General features: G+C 40.3%; 1 long non-coding RNA gene across 1 annotated transcript; it reads right to left on the bottom strand.

Moving 5' to 3' along the window:
• Positions 1 to 5,922: 5,922 nt before the first annotated feature.
• On the bottom strand, positions 5,923 to 15,003 carry LOC117560212. The gene is made up of 3 exons (XR_004571129.1): positions 14,892 to 15,003; positions 13,556 to 13,701; positions 5,923 to 6,797 (listed from the first exon to the last, which is right to left on the bottom strand). It is a non-coding gene; the product is annotated as an uncharacterized LOC117560212 (long non-coding RNA).
• Between the last annotated feature and the right edge of the window lie 1,680 nt (positions 15,004 to 16,683).

Genomic DNA, 16,683 nt, shown 5'->3' with positions numbered 1-16,683 from the left:
TTTTAAGCTTATCCATAGTTTGCTAACATGAATAAATACAAATATAACTCTACAGTTTCTATCGAAAGTACTGGCTTGAAACTATATACCAGTCTTTGTTTCATGCAAAAAGACCCAGTAAACACGGAGAGACGATGATATAAAGTTAATACATTTCAAAAGTATGAACAATGGAAGCACATATTTGAATATATTCGCCGCATTTGATCATTTTACGAAACGGAAAATACTGGAAACTGTAGATCCTGCTCAACAGGATGTATATGTGTATTTCTGTCGAAAGTACTGGCTTGAAACTATATGCCAGTCTTTGTTTCATGCAAAAAGACCCAATAAACAGACAAAAATAAACACGGACATACGATGATATAAAGTTAATACAGATATATTTCAGAAGTATGAATAATGGAAGCACATATTTTAATATCTTCGCCGTATTTGATAATTTTACTAAACGGAAAATACTGGAAACTGTAGATTCTGCTCAACAGGATGTATTTACCAGGGAGGGGGTGAGGTAATCAGGTAAACGGAGTGATACGAAACGAGACGAAAATAGACAAAGAGGGACGAAGAGGGACGGCGGGAACCGAAGAGAGACGGCGGGAAATGAGAGAGACGAAGATATACGAAGACAGGCGGCGGGAGACGAAGAGAGACGGCGGGAGACTGGATTGAAGTAAAGTGACAGACAAACATTGAGAATTTAGATATAGTTAGATAGATTTAGAGTTTTGAAGATTCAACTATGATGAAGAGAACTCTGAACGTGAGTCAAGCTTTAAGCTTGTTTTTTGACATGGAGGAGGAGGAACCTGTGATGTTGCCCTCTGTGTCGTATTGACAGAAACCGCTTTGAAGCGTGGCACAGATAAAGACAGAAAAAACAGATTTTTTTACATAATGTGTATATATATATATTTGTATTATATTTATAATAACACTTTTGCCTTATCAGAATGAAATCCCATGCTACCTCAATCAAACTTTCACATTATCATAGTGACATCCCATGTATATATTTCCAGCTTTTAAATGGTTTCGTTGTGTATGTTTGTGTTACCTATGAAAAATAATATCATTTTCAAAATCTGTTTTTACGTTTTTTTTGTGATTTTGGGTCCAAAATGTTCATATAGTAGAAGATCACTGCTCTAAACAAAGTCAAAAATCCTACATCCAAACGAAATAAATATAATTAATTATGATGAATACGTTAAGTCTTGTTCATTGTTTTTCACTTTTATTAAATGTTTGATATTTCCGGTGGAAATGGTGGACTATCGGACATTCAAAATGCAGCATATTTTCACTCTTACACACATATATTCTCCCTTTACATACATACATTTTCACTCTCACACACGTATATTCTCCTTTTACATACATACATCTTCACTCTTACACACATATATTCTCCTTTTACATACATACATTTTCACTCTCACACACATATATTCTCCTTTTACATACATACATTTTCACTCTTACACACATATATATACTCACACATTCATACATTTTGCTCTCATATTATCATATTTCAATGCACACAATCATATATTGTCACTCACACATTCATGCATGTTGTTCTCATATTCATATAATTTAATGCTCATATTTATACATTTTGCTCTCATGCGAAATGTACTAAAACAAAGTATGTCATGGTAGTGGTCAGCTGTTAAACACAAAAGTGTATCTTAAGGGCTGTAAATATAATAAGCCTGTTGTCAATTTTAGACACAGGCTTATTATATTTACAGCCCTTAATAACATTCATTTTCTGGACTCAATGTGTGTCTTGGCCGTTTTCTTTGTTCCAAGCAAACGAGTGCTTTTTGTTTTGAAATCACTTCCGCGAGTTTCGCGGGCCTCCCCCCTCGCTCCACTGACCATTAGACCATTTAGTAAGGTAACAAGCAAAAGGGCAAAAACGCCTCTCAGACGCTCTTCCGTTTACTTTATTAATAAAGAAAAACAAATGGTCCGTAGATGCACGGACTCATATAGCCTATGTATGTATACTTTAAGGAGAATGTATGTGCGTGAGAGGACCAGTATGAATTACGGGATAGAAATATGCAAACACAAACCTACAGACTGGGGGATGGGAGATCACAGGAGTGGGGAGGGGAGAGAGCTGTGTAATGTGACCCTTGGGAGAATTCCTCCACACATTCCGATGGCCAATTTGTTTTAAACAAAGAGTTCGCAACACAGGACAGCATAGGCAACATGGGGGGTGGGGGCTGGTGAACGGTCTGGTCAATGTTTGTAAACACAATCCCCAGGATGTGTCCTAATCAGGAGCCGGGTAAATGAGAGACTGAGGAGCCCCAGAAAAACAGATCCCGAAATAGCTCGTCCTGGTTTCCGCAGCAGATAGGCCTACAGTATGGTGTCTGTGTTATGTCAGTCATTTTAAATAAAACGTTGAAAACTGAACTTGAAAATGGTTTCCTCTTTTTATTTTATGTATCATTTTCGGGACGGGGAGACGTGTGTGATTAAAAATTAATTTGCAGAAATGTAAAGTGATCTAACTAAGTTCTATTCATATTCTTGACGGGAAGAGCAGTGTAAATGGGTGGCCATATGCATTTGAAAAGCAATATAAATCACACAGTTATTATACAATATGCTATAAAAGCACCATCGATAACCATTACCGTTATCCAATTCAAACTTTGGACGGGAAAAAAGGAAGGTGTACATGGTTGGGCTATACTGTAGGCCCAGGGGCGGCGGGTGCTGGAGGCAGGCTAAGCCTTCCCAAATATTTGTGTAACTGCATCCTGGTAAAATAAAAATATAATGTCTTTGACATTAGCGCTGCTATGCAGCCACCTGTGCCCTGTACCACGAAGCCAGTTCAACAGACCCTGGATATGCTTGAGTTATCTTAACTAACCCTAACAAACGCGATCTCGCTAAACGGTCCTACGGCGCTGGTTATCAACTCGGTAAATCAAGCCAGGGTTTCTCTCTCCAGCTGAGAACGCGTTCACGTGAAAGGGGTGGGGTTAGCTACATTTGACCAATCACAAACAGGGACAAGTGTACTGACAGCGCAACATCATACTTCATTAATGAAAAGTAAACTAATATTAGACAAATATGAACTTTAAACATCCATGATGACTTAAACATATAATCCAGGATACAAGCCACATAGTTGCACCTGCAAGGAGAATACAGAACAACTCGTTAAAAAATAAACTAGCCTACCGAGTGTTTGAAAGCGTACAACAGTTTTATGATATCACTGCCCCATCTAAAACACGAGGGGATCTGACTTTATTACATTTGAGTTGAGTGTTTCGTCAACTTAATGTGTTGCTTAAAATAATACTTCTGCATACAGTATATGTGACAATGTAACTAAGTGTTGTAGGAAATATTGTGATATCGATGTGAGATCGATGATGTGATGTCAGTGTGATATGAATGATAAGTGCGACACGTCGGCGTCTTCTCTGCATACGGCAGTTTAAACTGCATTTCCTTTTTCCTGTAATATGACTTGATAGATTTAAACTCCGCACACTGAGCTCTGATCGGTCAGCAGACGGTGCTTTCACTGAGTTGATCTCTTTTCTATAGACGCCGGAGGCGGGCAGCGTAAGATGAAAAACAAAGTTATTTAGCCTTCCCAAACCTGAGCCTCACGCGCCGCCTATGTGTAGGCCTACTGTATACATACAAAGGCCATTCAAGCTAGAGTTCTTCTGGAAATGTTCACATCAGGCACCTTCAAGTTAAACAATACTAAACAATTAACACAGTAGGCCTAAATTATGTGGATTAAACCACATTTATTTCGTTAAAAATAAACTAAATATGATTTAGTTTGAATGATTAAATGTCATCAGGCACCTTCAAGTTAAACAATCAGGTGCACACTTTAATGTGCCGCCACCTCCGGACTCGGCTTGACTCGGTTTAAAGAATGCACAAATGTGTTTAATCGTTTATGTCAGATATGTACTAAGTAGCCTAAATACAGTTGTTCCTGCTCAAGATTAGATTCAACTTTATTGTTATTGCACATATTGCAGGTACTGAGACAACGAAATGCAGTTTAGCTTCTAACCAGGTGCAACAAGCAGCGAAAAGTAATGTGCACAATACTACAGAAAACAATTAACACAGTAAATTATGTGGATTAAACCACATTTATTTTAGTTAAAAATAAACGAAATATGATTTTGTATGAATGATTAAATGTAGGGTAAATTGCCCTAATGTGGGACATTTTTGCATTTCAGACTTCGGGAATATATTGCGATATGAAGCCGATACAATAAATCTAAATCCAGTACCATTCCGAAATCCCCAGTAATATTAGACACTAATAATACTAATAATACAGTAAACTATTAACACTGTAGGCTACATATTATTGTTTGCCCGTGGGATTAGGATGATCAGTAGTGAGACCCGTGCTGCATTTTCCTCCGGTCGGATGTGATATAAAAACAAAGCGATTATTTTTGTTGTTGTAAACTCACGTGGATTAAATTTAGTGCATTAATTTCAACTCGCGAACATATGTACATTAAATGATCGTGAGGATGGTGATTGAAAATCGTTTGTTTGAGCCTGGATGTATTTCCTGATCTAAAAACATAGCAATGGTTTTGTACTTACGCCAACGTGAATTAAACATTATTTTGTTAAATAAAAACATGGGGATGTTTAGTAAATGATTACATGTCTCTTATTTAGCGCAGAATATGATCCTATCCGTGACATATGGATCTTAACAAATATCCGCTATATCAGATACCTGTAGATCAGCTGTTTATTTCACATGAGTTCCAGTGTGGCAGCTTTTTAATCACGGCTCCCCCTGGTGGATCCATGATCCATTGCAGCTGGTTTCATTATAATTAAATGTATTTATCAAGGGGGGTTTTCCTTTTCAGCAGGGGCCCACCCCGTGCCGATCACGGACCCGCACGGGTAGGCGTCTGAAATGGAGCGCTCCATCTGTAGGTTCCAACCAATGGATAACTTGTTCACTCACCCTCCTATCCCAAGTTTGTAGGATAATGTATGTTGGCTGCAAAAAACATGAGGCCCAATCATGTTTCCTCTGTCCATTCTGCGCTACTGTAGACGTGGCAGTGCAACCTAGAGGACAAACAGATCAGAATCAGAAACGGGTTTATTGCCAGGTAGGTTCACACGTATGAGGAATTTCACTAGGTGTCGTGGTGCATACATACAAATGAAAAAAAGTACACAGTTAGCAAACTATATTAAGAACACTAATACAAATATAGTAAGATAGCAATAAAATAAAGCAGTAATTTACATCGAAATAGAATGCAATAAATTATAGAATATAAAATATGTGCAGTAAGCAATATTTAAACATTGCATTATTTACCATACTGTGATCTCCATTATGTAATGCATAGAGTCTGCGTTGTGGCTGAGGTAAAGTGTCAGTGGTGGGGAGCGGGCCTTGTTGAGGTGGAGAGAGGTTTTGGTCCTGATGGAGAGAGGTGTTGGTCCTGATGGAGAGAGGTGTTGGTCCTGGTGGCGAGAGGTTTTGGTCCTGATGGAGAGAGGTTCTGGTCCTGATGGAGAGAGGTTCTGGTCCTGATGGAGAGAGATGTTGGTCCTGATGGAGAGAGGTGTTGGTCCTGGTGGCGAGAGGTTCTGGTCCTGATGGAGAGAGGTTCTGGTCCTGATGGAGAGAGGTTCTGGTCCTGATGGAGAGAGGTTCTGGTCCTGATGGAGAGAGGTGTTGGTCCTGGTGGCGAGAGGTGTTGGTCCTGATGGAGAGAGGTTCTGGTCCTGATGGAGAGAGGTTCTGGTCCTGATGGAGAGAGGTGTTGGTCCTGGTGGCGAGAGGTTTTGGTCCTGATGGAGAGAGGTGTTGGTCCTGATGGAGAGAGGTTCTGGTCCTGATGGAGAGAGGTTCTGGTCCTGATGGAGAGAGGTGTTGGTCCTGATGGAGAAAGGTTCTGGTCCTGATGGAGCGCGGAGGGGAGGGGGGTGAACAGTTTGTGTCCAGGGTGGGAGGGGTCGGCCACTATCTTCCCGCCTCAGGGTTCTGGAGGCATGCAGGTCGTGGAGGGATGGCAGATTACAGCCGATCACCTTCTCTGCAGAGCGGATGACACGCTGCAGCCTGCCCTTATCCTTGGCTGTGGCTGCAGCGTACCAGATGGTGATGGAGTATCCTCGGCTGTGCTTTTTTGGTGAGGGAGCAGATATTCTGCTCCCGTTTGAGGTCCTGGGCGATGATGGTGCCCAGGAAGCGGAAAGATTCCACAGCAGTTACTGGGGAGTCACACAGAGTGATGGGGGTGGGTGGGGCTGCGTTCTTCCTAAAGTCCACAACCATCTCCACTGCCTTGAGAGCGTTGAGCTCCAGGTGGTTTTCCCCTCACCAGGTCACCAGATGGTCCATCGCCCACCTGTAGGCAGACTCGTCCCCACCAGAGATGAGTCCGATGAGGGTGGTGTCGTCTGAACTTCAGGAGCTTGACAGACTGGTGACTGGAGGTGCAGCTGTTGGTGTACAGGGAGAAGAGCAGAGGGGAAAGAACGCAGCCTTGAGGGGAACCGATGCTGATGGTCCGGGAGCCAGAGAGGTGTTTCCCCAGCCTCACGTGCTGCTTCCTGTCAGACAGGAAGTCTGTGATCCACCTGCAGGTGGAGACGGGCACATGCAGCTGGGAGAGCTTGTCCTGCAGCAGAGCCGGGATGATGGTGTTGAAGGCGGAGCTAAAGACCACAAACAGGATCCTGGCGTAGGTTCCTGCTGTGTCCAGATGCTGGAGGAGGAAGTGAAGTGATAACTGGGTGATTCTCACGAACTTGGTGTAACATGAGCCAAAACAGTTCGATGCAGATTTTGAAAATTATTTTTCTCATTAGTATCAACCAGGTTCTAAATGAACTAGCCCTAGTAAAATAAAAGTTCTGTATATGTTTTAAAACACATTTTTAGAGAGTTTTATCGAGTCATTGACCAAATAAATTCATTACCGTAACACATTTTCAATTGATGATAACTAAATATTTTAGTAAATGTTTGGCATTTTATTTTTTAACGTATGCTGCTGTCAATAGTCACAAGTAGTCACATAGTGTAATAATTCAGGTAAATATATAATAATATAATGATTTTAGTTATTAACTTCATTACCGTAACACAATTTTATGTTCCACACATTGACTTTTACTGTGGTGTAAATTGTACAATTGATTAAAAAAAGACAATTTTAAAATATGAACAGACATACCAAACATTTCTGTACAAAATGAAAATTTGAAGGTTTTCCATATTCCTATCAAAATATTAACTTATTAAGGAAGTGTTATGGTAATGAACAGAGCATGTCGGTAATGAAAAGCTTTTGTTATGGTAATGACCTTACATGGAGAAGAGATATACTATTGCTTTATAAATACTATCGCTTTACGTATATATGCACACACACAATTTTGAATTGCACCGTTACTTTTATATACTGTCTCTTTACACACACAATAGACAATAGTAACGTAACGTTTGTTACATGATACATAATGTACCTGTATAAAATCACCGCTGCCGGCAGGGACATTGCTCCTTGCATGGTCCTTGGAAAATGCGGCAGTGTTTTTCCACTCTAAACTTTTCCAGGGCTCTGTAGAAGTCAAACTGTTCAATGGGTGGTCCTTCAATGCAGATTCAGTCGAGATTTTCTGCTTTTATTCTTGCCCTGGTCTTTATGCGATTTTGAATGCTGAATCCACGTCCGCACCGCACCGTGCTCATTGGAATGACCGAGATTGCAGCCAGGAGCTTTGTGGTTTCAGAAAGGAAGCCAGCATGTTGTGTAGCCATGATCTTCACCAACTCCTGGAAGGAATTTTTGCTGTAGTTTGCATGGACTAGCTCCTTAAAAGGTGACCACTCTGCGCTGCAGGTGTCCGTGTCAACGATAGGTTCCCGTCCCGCTCGGCAGAAGTGATCCCGGATGGTCCGCTGCTCATCGCGTCCAAATCGCGCAGGTTCAGTGTTGTCCCGTGGCAGACACCATGGGTCAAATATGCGAAAAGCGGAAAAGAGGCCGATGTCGGGGAAACGATCTTCAATATTCTGGATGAGGGTGTCGAGGAAGTGCTGCCTTACACCATCCACGGCCTGCCGCATCGCCCTGGTAGCCTTTGTCTTTTCTCCCTTAAAATACATCCCGCCGTTTTTCTCCGCAATGTTGGCCAGGAATTATTGGAATTTTGGACCGCCTTCATCTCCAATCTGCATGGCTCACAGCGCATTGATCGTTGAGGTTACAGCAGGCTGAACGTAATCAGTGTCCAGGATGACATGCATTTCTTTAAGCCGTGCTTGCCGAGAGCTGCTGTTGGAGAAGTATCCATAGATGCTGCCCACCGTCCTCTGGTAGCGCTGGAGGGATGGTATCGCCACAGCAGCCTGCTGGGCACACAAGTTTAGCTTATGTGCAGCGCAGTGTGTGCCACCGATGGCTGGGTTTTCCCTTTTTAAAAACGCGCCACGAACCCATTTTCTCTTCCAGTCATAACCGCTGCCCCATCTGTACGGACGCCAGTTATGTCGTTCAGGTCGATGTTGTAATTTTGCAACTGCTCCTTAATGGTTTGCGTTACGGTAGCAGCGTCGCATGCAGTATCTTTGTGTTGCACAAGTAGTGGGTTTCTAAGTCACCGTCATTTATTAGGTTAACATATGTGCAAAGAAGCTTTTCCACCGAAATGTCCGTGGACTCGTCAGTCATGAGCCCCTTGAATGTTGAGTTATTTAACTTTGCAATGAAATCCTCCTTCAGCACATTGTTTATGGCGCACTGCATGTCCTGCACTATGTCGTTGTGAGGGTGTTCTCTGAAACTCGCAGTTCTGCCAAGGTTTCACATCCCTGCAGAATGCACAGTTCATTCAAGCTTTTGTTTTTGTGTGTCAACAACAGTTCTTTTGCCAGGTAATACACGTTCCTCTTGGCCGCAATTACCGCCTTTGATCTGGCACAGACCATTCGATTAACGGCAACTTGAACGTTGTTTCTTCGTAAATGCTGTGCATCTAGCACTGCTTTGTGATCCACCCCCTTTATGTGCATCTCTATAGTCTTCACCCTGAAGTTGGACGTCCCCGCGGTGAACACGTTGTGCTTTTTTTCCCTTACACATAGTGTGCAATACATTTTATGACTTTGTTTGTTATAGCACAACCACGGGAACTTCATTTTCCAGGTTCCGACAAACTTCCTTTTGTTGTGGCTGACCGGTTTCTCTTCGTGGCTTACGGGTGTAGAAGTGACATTGTCAGATGGCGTAGGCTCTGGATGGGGTGGGAGGCTAGATGACAACAACATCCGGCCCCGGGGCACCTGCACGGGCGGGGGATGCTGGCGGAGACTAGAATGGCGGCAACTCAGACTCGGGCTGAGAGCCAACGGCAAGGCTCGCTGGCAGTACACTTTTTTCCGTCACAGGAACCGGCTTTGCTGGCGGCGAAAAAAATCCCACCAGCCTCCTTTGCCCCTCCAATAGAGGGATGTCATTTTCCTTTTTGTCATTTAAACCAGGGGTTCCCAAAGTGTGGGAAGGTGAGCCTCCCCTCAGAGAACATAGTCACAGCCGCGCCCCCCCCTCCCAATTATTATTGCTATTATTATTATTGTTGTTGTTGCTATAATGCAGGGGTATTCAATTGCATTTCAAAGAGAAAATGTAAGGTGAGAAAATGTCATAAAATGCTCTGTTTTCGCTACCTTCCTATTTTTTGATTGGTTGAGCGTCACCTCCTTAAGACATTAAACAATAGCTTTTTTAAACCTCTTTATCTTTATGTTTTAAACAAGTTGAGGTTAAGGATGGCAGCTTCCTCATACGTTGCACTCGGAGAGAAATAGTTGAGACGGAGATGTCTTTAGCAGCAGGGAGGAGTAACGTTTCACCAATGTTGTGAGGTTTACCTGCCTTAGCTATCCGTAACGCCACTCGGTATGATGCTTCGGTTGCCTTTGTATTCACAGTGCTAAATGTGTCAATGACATTTTTCTGTGACTGCAATTCCTTGAGCTTCCGGTCAAAAAACTCCTGTGGCTTGGTCACCAAACATGGGTGTTTCGTCTCAATATGACGCCGGAGTTTATATGGTCTCATACCATCATTAGCTAGCACCTCGTTGCAGATAACACACTGTGGCAGTGGAGTGTCATCAGGACCGGTTCATGAAAATCCTAGCTTCAAATAATCATGGTCATACTTCCTCCGTTTTCTGACAGACGCTGTCTCCTCTCTCACTTTAGGTAACTTCACTAAAAATCTATCCATATTTTGCCGCTCGCATAAAGTTAGCTGAAGTTAACTAGCTAGATTTCACTGTTTCTCTTTATTTTTTTCTGGCGGCTGCGCCTCCGTTGAAGCTCTCTGGCGCCCCCCAGGGTAGGCGCGCCTCACACTTTGGGAACCCCTGATTTAAACGATAAAAATTGTCGATCTTCTCTCGGATACTTTTTTTTTTTTGGGCCGCCTCGGCTCGAGTTGAGGGCGTTCCGAGCTGAAAAAGGGCATCCAATGATGGCAAGACGGCCCCCTGGTGGAAACACTGGCTCAGTCTCTCTCTCTCTGTCTCTCTCTTTCTCAGTCTCTCTCTTTCTCAGTCTCTCCCTCTTTCTCACTCACTCTCTCACACACAATGTGAAGATGTCCTATTCTAACCTCTCTTTCTTTCCTTCTGTACTCTTCCAGCAGCTCTGGGTTGCTGTACACTTTCTCTCTGTGCTTCACCACCCTCACCTTGGAAGCTGCCCTTTTCCTTTCCACCTTTTCTGAACTTAATTTCAAGAGGGATTCAGTATTCATTAAATAAATTAGATTCAAATAGTATATATAAATTATTTCTTTATAGTTAAAGCTCACCATACATAGCTGCACACATTTCTTTCATTACCGCAACAATTTTGTTCATTACCGTAACAGCCTCCTATATGACATGGTAATGATTGCAGAGCATTACGGTAATGAATGACCATAACACTAGCTAGCATAATAGTTAGCATAGCCATGATGCTACAAAATAAATATTTGCACTATCATTCTGGCTCTATAAAAGCTACTTTTCTATTGATTTTGGAATCAATAACTTTAAAAAAAACATTATATAATACCCCATTACGGTAATGACAGTTAGTAGTGTACACTGGGGTGTCAGTAAATGGAACTTTAACATATCTATAGCTTGACCTTGAAAGGACATCTTACCTTGTAGCCATCTTGCATCTTCTCTTCCATGCAATGCATCATGGGTAAACAAAAAACTAATTTAAACAAACAGGAATTGTAATGGGGCCAAATAGGCAGTGCATCGGTAATGAACTTCACATGCTCCGGACACACATATTAATCCAAAAATATTTTAATTCATAAATCTTAGACCCAAAATAATTATATTACCAGTAACAATGTACCATTTCAACAATTTTTTGTATTTATGTATGTATTAAATTGTGCGGATTTATTGTGATATTTTGGGGTTAAATGTAAAAAAATAAACTCCGGACGCATTACGGTAATGAATTTCTACATGGAAAAATGGTGAAAAAAATATGAATTACTACCTCAACTACAAAAATAGCAATAGTACCACAGACAATACACAATTCAGTTTGATATAGAATTGATTATTTTGATTATTTTTGTAATTTTGTCTGTCAATTCCTCACAGACATGACCAAAGGTGGTTTCGTGAGAATCACCCAATCTTCTATTAGTAAACCATAATGATGGATGTTATTATCAGCAGCTGCCAATAGATCCCCTACATCTTGTATGATGGACCTTTGAAGCAGGGTTACACAAAACACACACACACAAAATTGTAAAACAGTTATTGAGAGCATCCCAAGGGCATTGATCCTATGCTAAACCTTCCAGTACACCAACTTTCTAATACCTTAGAAACGACAACTAGCCGTTGGCACGAATGTAATGCTTCAGCTTCCTACAACTTTAAAGCTGTGTGGACGTGGCTCTATGAAGAGTCGTTCATATTTGTTCATATTACCCCTTCCAGTTTAGAAGGGATAACAACAGTTACCTTTTGTTAATTTTACCTCGAGCCAAACTTGTGCGACTTGTTTCTGAAATCCCTTTCTCTTAAAGTGAATACATAAAATAAAAAAACAGTGGAGCTTACCCTAAAACTAACCACTGGATAGGGTTAACCCTAACCCATATATATTTTTGTATTATTATTTTTTTTTTTTAATATATCATATAGCACCAAATTGCAACTAATCTATATCTACGGTCACTTTTCACATTGAACATGAGCTCTTTTATTAAATAAACTTAACGCTTTCATTTTAAGTTGAGTTTAGTGTTTTTGACCCTAAGAAACACTGATGCATTAATCAATAACAATAATCCACAGCTCCTCTCTCTGCTCCAGAGGATTTAAAGAATATATTAGGGATCGACCGATATGGCTTTTTCAAGGCCGATACCGATACCAATGATTAGTAATCAAGGAGACCGATAACCGATATTTGGAACCAATATACATTTGCAGTAAAAAAAAAAATCTTGGTGTCAAAATGTCGAATAACACAAACTCCAACACTACTTATTTGAAATGCATTTAAGCATAGCCTATATTATGTTTAATTAACTTTTAAACATCTTACAACTGGTTTCCTCTCTGTGCCCTTTTCTTTAGTGCAGCCATCTGCAATGAGTTAGAGAGAGAGACAAGAAGTGGGGCTGCAGGCTGACATGCTTAACTAACAATAATGCTTAGTTTATTATATCAAAAACAATGCCTGTCTATCTAGCATAAAATCCCAATAAGCTGCTAGCAACTGCAAAACACTAGTGCTAGCTAATGTTTTGCAAACTATTAAAAGTGAGGCTATCACAGTAGACCTAACGTTAGTCTAGGAGCCTCACTTCTAATATTTTGCTAAACATTTGCTAGATACATGTTGGCTAGCTAATGAGCTTCACATATCAACCTGAAAAACTGCAAGGCTCCACTCGCAGCCCCCCCCACCACAGTTACTCCGCTGCGAGACGCTGCACGCACCCCCAACTCTGACTGACTGTAACTGGGAAACTGATAGAATTGGATCATAAGATCGTGGTGTTTTTGCAACTTCAGCATAGGGGATTGGGATGTTTATTGAACTTCGATTTAACACATGTATGGCTCTGCCGCTCAGCGCTGCTGCTTGCTTCAGTCTGTGTCTGCGTTCTTTCGCACCTGCCTGTAATCTGAGAAGGTCCCGCCTCTCTGGCTGTCTCCCGCCCGGAAAATCTTCAGTAATAGCCCATCAGATAGCGCTGTGGGCGGGACATTGCTCGTGTACACAGAGTGGTGACTGCAGCCAGAGAAACGGCCGCATCAGAGCCAAAGTTTTATCGGCAATTTGATTAAAAAAAAGGCCGATACTGATAATCGGTCAAATGCGGAATATCGGCCCCTAGAATATATCAGCAGTAAACCTAGGGGAAACACTGACATTCAATATTATGTTAGAGACAAGTTAGTTATTACTCACATATCAAAGTATTTTCATCTACAAGATGGAAGAATAGCTGGGTGCTGCCAGGAGAGACTGATGAGGAGTCACCGGCTGGCTTCAGCAGCTTTCCACACAAAGCCATCACATGTTCTGTTCCATAGTCTTCACTGTCCACTGGTGCTCTGTCAAAAGAGTGAACATCACAGCTGTCATGGTAACCCTTTGTTACACAACATACAACCAACATGCATCAAAAGTGACCCAAATTAGTTTAAATTGTAAATATCTTTGCAATAAATTACCTCCAGGAATTCCTCAATTAACCTGTTTTTGATCAACACCAATTCTAATTTTCATTTGAACTTTCTTACTTTTTTAAATAAAAATCATGTTTGTATCACTACACTTCTAAGGCACAACATGGGTAAAACATTATCTGTATTATTTCCTATGTTATTCCTAGTGTTTCTTTAAATACATTGTTTTTGATTACCACAAATCATTATTTTAATTCTCCAGTTCTAATTGATTAACTAAAATAGTGTATGCCAAGTGTGATACAAATGCAAAAAAATAAAGATACTTTAATGATAATTTTGCTAAAAATAATAATTTTAGCAGAGATTTGGACCAAGCATGTATGATGTAGTAATACAACAACTATTTTAGTTCATACAGTGTGACATTAGCTAGTCATGTTAGCTTGTAATATATAGAGCTAACTAGCAAGTTAGCCAAACGTTAGTGATTAGCAGTTTATGCTATGATAGCTGTTGGCTACTGAACATTAACAAACTGAATTCCGCAGTAAAAAAGCTGTGAAACTTTACAATAAGATTGGCGACAACACTGTGACACCCTGCTGCACGTTTATGTGTAATCGTCCCGCGTTGGAGACGAGAGGATGGCGGCAGCACTGCAATAAGCTGTAAGCTAACGTTAGCAGCCACCTTGTTAACCTGTATAGCCCGATTGTCCCGCCGGTGGGACATCTTGCAAGAAACAGCATCTCAGGACTTCTTAAAATGTACGAACAACCTATTAATGATGCTTACCCACTTAACGGGAAGAAACTCAGCTAACTGACGATATTAACCATTTTTAACTAAACGAAACACAAGTCTAGCAGCTAACGGGGCTAACGCTACTTTAGCACATAACTGGCAAACGCGATCTTTTTTTACTTCATGCTATCTGCACAAACGTATCATATGAAAGCTGAGATTCCACAGATTCCCTTAAAATATATGTCTCATCACTCAAAACTCACTGAACTAGAAGAAGAAACGTAACCTTAAATACACAATTAAACATTCACAAACTAAGGATTATCTAAATACATGTTTAACTCCATTACAGTTGCAGGACTCACCAGATCTCAAGTCTTCTGTTCTCTGTTGACGTCCCGATGCTCATATTTAACGTGTAGATGTAAAACTATCCCGATATTAGTCCATAAACTCGTGAGCAGACATACAGACAGCGCTATAGCTCCGCAGGAGAGCCGCTCAAACTGACGTGGAAGTTTCAAATTGGATTGAAAGGCGCGGACAGTGCTCATTGGCAGGTTTTTTCGATGACGTTTATATCAACCAATCAGGAGTGTTGTGGACTCATTCCAATCCTGCTTGTCTTGTCTGCCGTTGTATGGCTGGATTCCATTTCAAGCGCCGTAGCTTTTTACATACATTTTACGTTTTTTTTTATTTGACACTTTTTTTTACAGTTAACTATTTTAGTATACTATGAAAACTACTTTATTTACACAAAATCATTTTTGGGTATTTCTGCAATATATTACATTTTTTGTGAAGATGTATACATTTATTTAACATTTTAGAGATGTTTTATAATAAGATTTATTTGTATTCTACAACAGTACAGAATACAGTTAGTTTTTTTTTTTTACATTTTGTTACATTACATTTAAGGTTTTACTGCAACAACAAAAAGAAAGTTGCCTTCATTTTACATGCAGTAAAATTATGTGTATTTTATGTGTTTTTACATAGAATTAAATGTAATTTAACATTCAAGACAATTAAACAATGGAATTATCCTGTAAAAAAACGATAATTTCTCATCAAACCAATTTACAGAATAAAACCTTTATTTATTTTAAATAAAAGTAATTTACTGTATTTTTATGGTATTTACACGTAATATAGAAAAACAAGAAAGGTCTGTAAAATAATACAGTAAATTTCTGTGAAAAAACTTTTTTTTTTTACAGTGTAGGTTTTCCCGAGTGGAGGCTGGTTTGACCGCAGTAAAACTTTATACCTACTCTGCGGCGATGAATGTAATGATGGATTATCAGCAACAATTCTAAAGTGACTAAGAGACATTGGATTAACCTTGAGCAGCGTTTTTATTCCCTTGAACACGACTTTTGATCACAAAACAGCAACGGTAAGACATAATTATTGTTATGGTTTAGAACACTGTTGTTGTTTTCTTGCTCTGTTCTGGCTGATAGCTCAGTGAGTTCGTGTCCTACAGTGATGATACTTATATCAAAATAATCTGTGGAGTATCAGCTTTCAGATGATATGTAGTTTGTGCAGAACATATTACGTTTTAAAGATCGTTTTTGCTAGTTAGCACCGGAAGTAGCATCAGCCTGTTTTCACTAAGGGCTAATGCTAACGCTTCTTGTGAGACTTGTGTTTTGTTTCGGTAAAAATGGCTCATATCGTCAGGTTGCTGAGTTTTTTCCCGTTATTTGAGTATAAGACATTCATAGGTTTTTAAATATTAAGAAGCCCCCAGACGCTGTCTCCTGCAGTGACGCGTTTTTCCCCCCGGTATCGGGGGGCCGGGCTTAAGAGGTTAATAGCTACTAACTTGAATTTGTATTAAAATTAATTAATCAATTATTTTGTATATTGTAATGTAGAGACAAGGCTTTTAGTGACAATCATGTATTGCCTTGCAATTATATGTAAAAAAAAAAAATATGTAAAAAAAAAAAAAAGTCTAAATATTATATTTGGCCTCAAATCATCTGAGGCCTGGCGCCCCCCTGTAATCTATGGGGAACCACTGCCCTAAAGGATGTTCGGTCCACCCCCTAATTATAAAAAATAATACTCTACTCCTCGCTAAGAACGGACCCATGCAGTTCCTCTTCTTGTCGGCTGGACCAGACCTTCCTCTAACCA

The sequence above is a fragment of the Gymnodraco acuticeps genome, unplaced genomic scaffold (genome assembly GCF_902827175.1).
Source record: "Gymnodraco acuticeps unplaced genomic scaffold, fGymAcu1.1, whole genome shotgun sequence".
Classification (NCBI taxonomy): domain Eukaryota; kingdom Metazoa; phylum Chordata; class Actinopteri; order Perciformes; family Bathydraconidae; genus Gymnodraco; species Gymnodraco acuticeps.
Note: the sequence above shows the minus strand (reverse complement) of the source record. Positions and strands in the feature narration are given on the sequence as shown.